The 6,646-nt window shown below is 46.1% G+C and overlaps 1 pseudogene; it reads right to left on the reverse strand.

Moving 5' to 3' along the window:
- Positions 1–814: 814 nt before the first annotated feature.
- On the reverse strand, positions 815–1,929 carry LOC125548069 (annotated as a pseudogene).
- Between the last annotated feature and the right edge of the window lie 4,717 nt (positions 1,930–6,646).

Consider the following 6,646-nt stretch of genomic DNA (forward strand, 5'->3'; position numbering starts at 1 on the left):
CTGATGAAAAGAAGTGTAGATTGAAAGGATCCAACCTGTAGACACATGAATATAGACGAACGAAGACTAGATCCATGTGGATCCATCGAAAGCAAAACGTCGACCGAATCCCATGAGATCTGCCGGAGACAGACCTCCACACGTCCTCCGATGATGCCACAAACACCGCCGGGACGGGGGCTAGGCGAGGAGAACCTTATTTCATCTTCAGAGAGCCGCCACCATCTCATCCATCTGAGTAGGACAAACCCTATCAAAACTTAAAAAAAATCCAAAAACGGAACCCTCCCGCCGGCAAGGCCCGAGATCCACTGCGCCTCCATGGCCCTAAGGCTAGCGAAGTCGAGGCAGACCGGCGCCGGCGCCGGCGGGAGGCACTGAAAACCCTAGCGGTAGGTGCCTTCCGCTCGTGCAAACGTGTCATATATTGAAGTGATTATACTTATATACCAAGAAAGGGAGAACAATAACATGATTCTAGCTAAAGTTGAAATGTAGATAAGCGAACACAATGATTGAAATCTGAAAATCGGTATAATCATCTACTTAGTACTCCCTCCATTCCAAAATATAGTGCGCCCGCGCTTCCCGAGGTCCAACTTTGACCCTAAATTTAACCAACAAGACCAACTGTGGCGGGAGAAAAAATTATATAATTGAAAACTTCTTTCGAATACGAATTCATTGATGTAATTTTTGCTCACGCCGCAATCGGTCTTGGTAGTTAAATTTACGGTCAAAGTTAAAGCACGTAGATAGAGGAAGCACTACATTATGGAATGGATGGAGTACTACATACTGGTGACATGATCATTTAATTTCTAGACAAACAAGACTTTCCACTCAAGACACAGGACACCTTGTCTAAAATATCCTTCGTGAGCAAAGGGCAGCTTGCCATCAGATGCTTGAATCCATCCGTTGCCACGATATTTCCTAGCCTGTTTTGTGAGGTCATGAACTCAATGCAGGCTTTTTTGAGATCGCCGCAATGGTGCTGCTCCGCCAGAACCAGCATGGTCGCAACTGTTTCCACCTCAATGCTATCACACAGCCTGTCTTCGCACATAATTCTTAGCCTCTCCAATCCATATCGATCCGCCGCAACTAGCAAGTGCTGCATTTTTTCAGTTTCATCTTTGTTGTCTCCATCATCTTGGAGGGAATCCGTGTATATGAAGTGAAGAAGCGCCTCGAAGATTGGTGGCTCGACGTCGTAGATCTTGATGCTCTCTGCCGCGCTCTCCTTCATAGGCCCAAGAGCTCCGCCTTGAAGACCGGAGACCGTGCAGCTAACAAGTATCTGTGGGCGCTGAACAACTGGCCAGATACACTGAATGTCACATCTGCTCCTTGTCCTTCCTTCCACATCTGATGGAGATGGTCTTGCAGGTTTGGCTGCGGAACCACAAGAATGTTCCTCTTGACCTCGGTCCGTGGTTCTCTTATCACGGTAAGAACACACCGTATAATGAAGTAGCCATTGTTTGCCTTGGACGACGATGATTTCAGCAGCCTTGATTTCTCGACGAATTTACGATAACCAAAATCATAAGTTGGCGGAGAGAAGGTGTGGTTCAACGAACCGTGTCTTGTTAGCACTTTGCGCTCTTTTTTCAGCATGTTCAAGGTGAACTTAGCCCTCACACCTTCCTGTTGGTTGACACAATACAAAAAGGCTGAAGTGTTACCGGCACAGTTGACCGATGAACCATCTGGGGAGAATTGGATAGTCCAGTCGTAGCCACCGACGCTGAAGACGCAGGAGCTGATGTACTTGCCGACGCCCAAGCCGTCGAGCAGCGGGTAACTGGCCACCTCGAAATCGTGGGCGGCGGTGAAGCTCTCCGTGGAGGATCTGGACGACGTCGCGGGTAGGATGTGGCCATGGTTATTAACGACGGCCGGGGAGTTGTTGGCCGTGGCCATGGCAAAGATAGCTAGAGAGAAGCGACGATGGTTGATGGGGGTACGTACGTGCGCCTGTCCCAGCTGATCCCTTTATCGACGATGGACCTTACCTTCTGGTTTCCTTAACGACTTCTGTCTCTCTCTCCGGTTATGATGCAGAGTCCGGTATGGCTCAGTTGTTTGTTGATGCAAGAAAACCTGATGCAAAGACCGGAGCCCAACGAGGGGTCTTCAGAGTAGAGATGAGACCTGGCCGGGTACATATAGTCATCCGATCTGAGTCGGTTCAGGCAATTCGATGGACTGAAGACCCAACGGAGTAAATAAACCTGCTGTGTTATAAGATGCTGCCCGGCGCGCGCATCGCTGTTCTCCTCCAGACCAGTTGAAGTGCGCGAGATTTTTTTTTAAACCAGGCTTTACCCCTTTTCCATTACTAAAAACGGAAATACAAACCAGTTCAAGATAACAGGAGAAGGGAAAGAGGGTTGAGTGAGTTCAAGCATTATCAGGAAACCCACCACATCCGCCCGCCATCGAAACGGATGTCATGGGGCGAAAACCTGGTAACACTAACATCAAGTCTATTACAGCCAACCAAAGAACGACCAAACAGAGCAAACCACACATCGGATCGCCCGAACTGGCAAGACTAGACAAAAGCATCAGACGATGAGATAGGACAGAGAGGATCGCCTCCAGCTCCAGTTTTCCACCACGCCGAGGCCGCATCTTGGTCTTCATGTCTGGATCGTTTGCTTGACAAGGTCACATAGGTTCATCAGCTGCAGCGTGTCATTCCTGATCATCTCTGCACCTGCGCAAAGCTCTCCAGCCGCCTCTCCTTTCTGCAAACCTGTCTAGTACAAAAGAAACGAACAGAGAGAGAAAACAATCTCAAAAGGAGTCTTAATCTGTTTTTTCTCAAAGGTGGCTCGATTACGCGCCAACCAGATGGCCCAACAAGTAGCAGCTAAGCCCACAATATAAAAGGTTTCTTTGCCACGAAGAAATTTACTGCACCAGACAAAATATTGCCAATAGTTGTTAGGGCACATATCAGTGCCCAGCACCACCTCAATAGATCTCCAAACCACCAGGGCCGGCCCTATGTTTTGGGAGGCCCTAGGCGAACTCGACAACATGGGCCCCTATGTCTAAGTCCTAAGACCATATATATGTATGTGTGTGTTATATATATGATTTATTAAAAGTAACTTTTAGTCACACATCTTTAATTTAAAATTTGACTATAATAATTCAAATGACTTCATCAAGAACAATAATAACCAAATTCGAACTGATTCCATCAACAACAATAATACTAAAAAATCACAAAATGAAACTAACATGACATGATTAATTACCTCAAATAAGAACCAAATTAGACTGACTCCATCGACAACAATAATACTTTAGTGCTTCAAAAAAGGTTTCTTCGGGAGTAGTTTCTTGCCCCTGTTCTTCAATGACATCAACATTGCTTGAAGATGTAAAGAACTTATTCAAAGAATCCTTCAATGGTAGAATTTTCGGATCACTTTCTTTCTTTTTTCTTCTTGTTTCAGCACCTGACAATTGCTTCTTCTTAGGTAACATGGCAGGCTAATGTCCTAAAATCATGAAGAAAAGATCAAAAGAGGATACAAAGAATTAGGAATTTATACATCGGATGATTGAAACCCTAGACATGTACATAGAATGACAAAAAAATGATTGATTGAATTAGAAAATTTAAAACTTCATGCATACTGAAATTGGAGGATGGATCATGGATGTATAGTTGAATACGTAATTAAATACTAAATAAAGAATAAATAAAGTATTGAAATTGTCAAATTAGGGTTTGGGGGATGGACAGGAACTGAGAAACATGGATGGAAACATTCAAACGTACTTTAGGGATTGGGAATGGCCGCGTTGCTGACTTCAAGACTTGTAGTCGCCAGTCGGATGTATACTTGTATACGTATTGCCGCGGTGCCACCTTGCCGGATGCCGGATGGCCGGGCCGCTGGGTTGCTGGACTGTCGTGCGGCATGCCGCGCGTGCAGCTCCAGCGGGCAGCGGGCCAGCGGCAGGCGAGGCGAGGATGACACGGCAAAGCGCCGAGCGACGGAGCGAGGAGGCCGACGGGCGTCACGGCGCCTGACGAACCTAACCTACGAAGGAAAAGGAAAACGAGCAGTCGTCTGTCTGCCAACTGGCGTGAGTCACGGTGTCACTTCGTGACTTCGCGTTCGTTAATCGATCAGCGATGGCTTGCTAGCTATCTGATGGGCCTAGCCCATCTTATTTATTTTCTCGAGTTCTTTTGTATTTTTTTACCTATTTTTTGCTGGGCTATAATATAGATATATACTTTGTCATGGGCCCCCCTCCTCACCTGGGCCCTGGGCCGTCGCCCCGCCGCCATACCCCCAGGGCCGGCCCTGCAAACCACCCTAGCAACGGGGCAAGTGAAAAAAAGTGGTTAGAGGTTTCTACCTCCCTGCAGAAAGAGCAACGAGGATTCCCTGGCCACTTTTTTCCCTCATCACTTGTCTTGTGAGTACTGCGTCTTGAGATAACTGCCATAAAAAGATTTTGATCTTGAGAGGAATTTTTGCTTTCCATATCCACTTATAGTTACACCCAGGGAGGGGTTTTTCCAACAGTTTGTACACAGATTTGGTAGAAAACTTGTCGTTCTGGTTAAGTCCCCAGGAGACTTTGCCACCATCTCCACTTTTAGCAAGAGGGATGTTATTGATGGTAGATCGCAACGCTTTCCACTGCTTAAGCAGATCAGGGGTAAGCCTGCGTCTAAAGAAAAAGCTGGCATTGTTGCCAGCCAACTTGTTCACAGTACAATTCGGAAAATTGCAGATATCAAACAACTGAGGGAACTGTTCCTGAAGAGCAAGAGACCCATTAATCGAGTCTTTCCACAGCCTAGTGATGTCCCTTATTTTTGTTTCTATTTTTCTGCCCAACATATATACATTTTTTACTTTGAGCAGTGATTTCCAGCAAGGTGAGTCAGAGAATCTGGCAGTAACATCCGCAACAGTTTTGTTGCGAAGGTATCTAGCCCGGACAATATCCTACCAGAGCCCTTTTTGTGTTTCAAGTTTCCACCACCATTTGACCATCAGGCTAATGTTTTGTTTCCGCAGGTCCTTAATACCCAAACCTCCTTTATCCTTGGATCTACAAATTCTACTCCACCTCACAAGGTAGTATCTCTTTTTTTTATTACATCCTTGCCAGAAGAATCTCCTTCTGTGTTTATCCTATCTCTCAATAAAAGTTTTATTCATAAGCCACGTCGACATATGATACAGAGAGATTTGTGTAACCACAGAATCTAACAGGGTATGTCTCCCACCCATCGAGGCCGCATTACCTATCCGGGCCTCGAATCTTCTTAGGTACTTGCTCACAATGAACTCCCAATCAGAGTTTTTCAGGTTTGTATAGCTCACAGGCATGCCCAAGTAGGCGAAGTATTCGGTGAAAATGACTGTTCAATGAAAATCTGAAAATTCCTATCATGCACTGTTGGATCCATGGTGGACGTCCTGGATCAAACGTGGGAATGCTAGTAATCCACTTAAACACAATTTAGCAAATAACCCCCTCTCTGTATTCACCACCAGTTGAATAGGAACTTGACTCCTCGTGCTGCTGAGATCAGATCGTTTCCATCGTCTTGAGCGCCGCCGTGATAAACCCTTGCCCGGCGCCTAGCGCCTGCCCTCAGCCGGCCGCGACCGGCCCTCCGCCCGTCGCGACTCTCCTCCCTTCGCCAAGCGCGACACTCCCTCCGCTGGCTGTGTCTCTTGCCATGACGCCCCTCCCGCCTGGGTTGATCGTGGCTCACCCTCCGGCAGCCGTGACTGGCCCTTCAGACAACTCGTCTTCGTCTCCGCTGCCCTCCGCAATTCTGTCGCGGGACATGCCTTTGCCTTTTCGTAGTGATGTACAGGTAAGCCAGCAGATGGAGCATTAACCTAGAATTGTAGGGACCATAGTTTACTACCAGCATATGAATGATGAGTAGCAAATTGGTTGTCACTAATTAACTAACTAATTTTTGTTAAAATGTGAGCATGCTACAGAAGACGCACATGCTTTGTCTACCATGAGCAGTGTGCAGCCGGTCAAAAGAATGCTTTGGCTGCTCCATGCCTATTAGTTTCATTGTTATTGTCAAGCATAGCAATTCTTTAAAAAAAACACAAGGCAAGAGAAAGCCATAGATCAACCAGTATACAGAGGAAAGCCGTAACAATTTATCTGAAAGGGTTGCTGCCAATAACTCTAGTAGACAAGATGAATTCGAGGCATACATTGGTTGTACTATGCCTAGTGAAGTTGAAATCCATCCACCAACTGATGTCCACACAAAGGGAAGATGCAAAAGAATTAAGGGGCACTTAGACAAGGGTGGAGAAGGGAAGCAAAATAAGGATGGAGGTGGGAAGCAAAATAAGAAAGGTATGTAAGGCGTGTAAGCACTAAGCAGGACCCAAAAAGCCTCGCATGTGCAAGGCGTGTAAGCAGGTTGGCTTCCAAGATAGTCATATGTGCCCTAACAAGAACCAAGAACCATAAAGGTAATTGCCATACACACAAAATGACTACTATTTCATTATTCAAATGTCCATTCTAACTGTTATGCTCATGTTTATGTGCAGCTTATTTTATTTGATTCGAGGCAACCGGCTGCTTTTTATTTTGGTGTAGTACA

This window comes from Triticum urartu, chromosome 3 (assembly GCF_003073215.2).
Source record: "Triticum urartu cultivar G1812 chromosome 3, Tu2.1, whole genome shotgun sequence".
Lineage (NCBI taxonomy): Eukaryota > Viridiplantae > Streptophyta > Magnoliopsida > Poales > Poaceae > Triticum > Triticum urartu.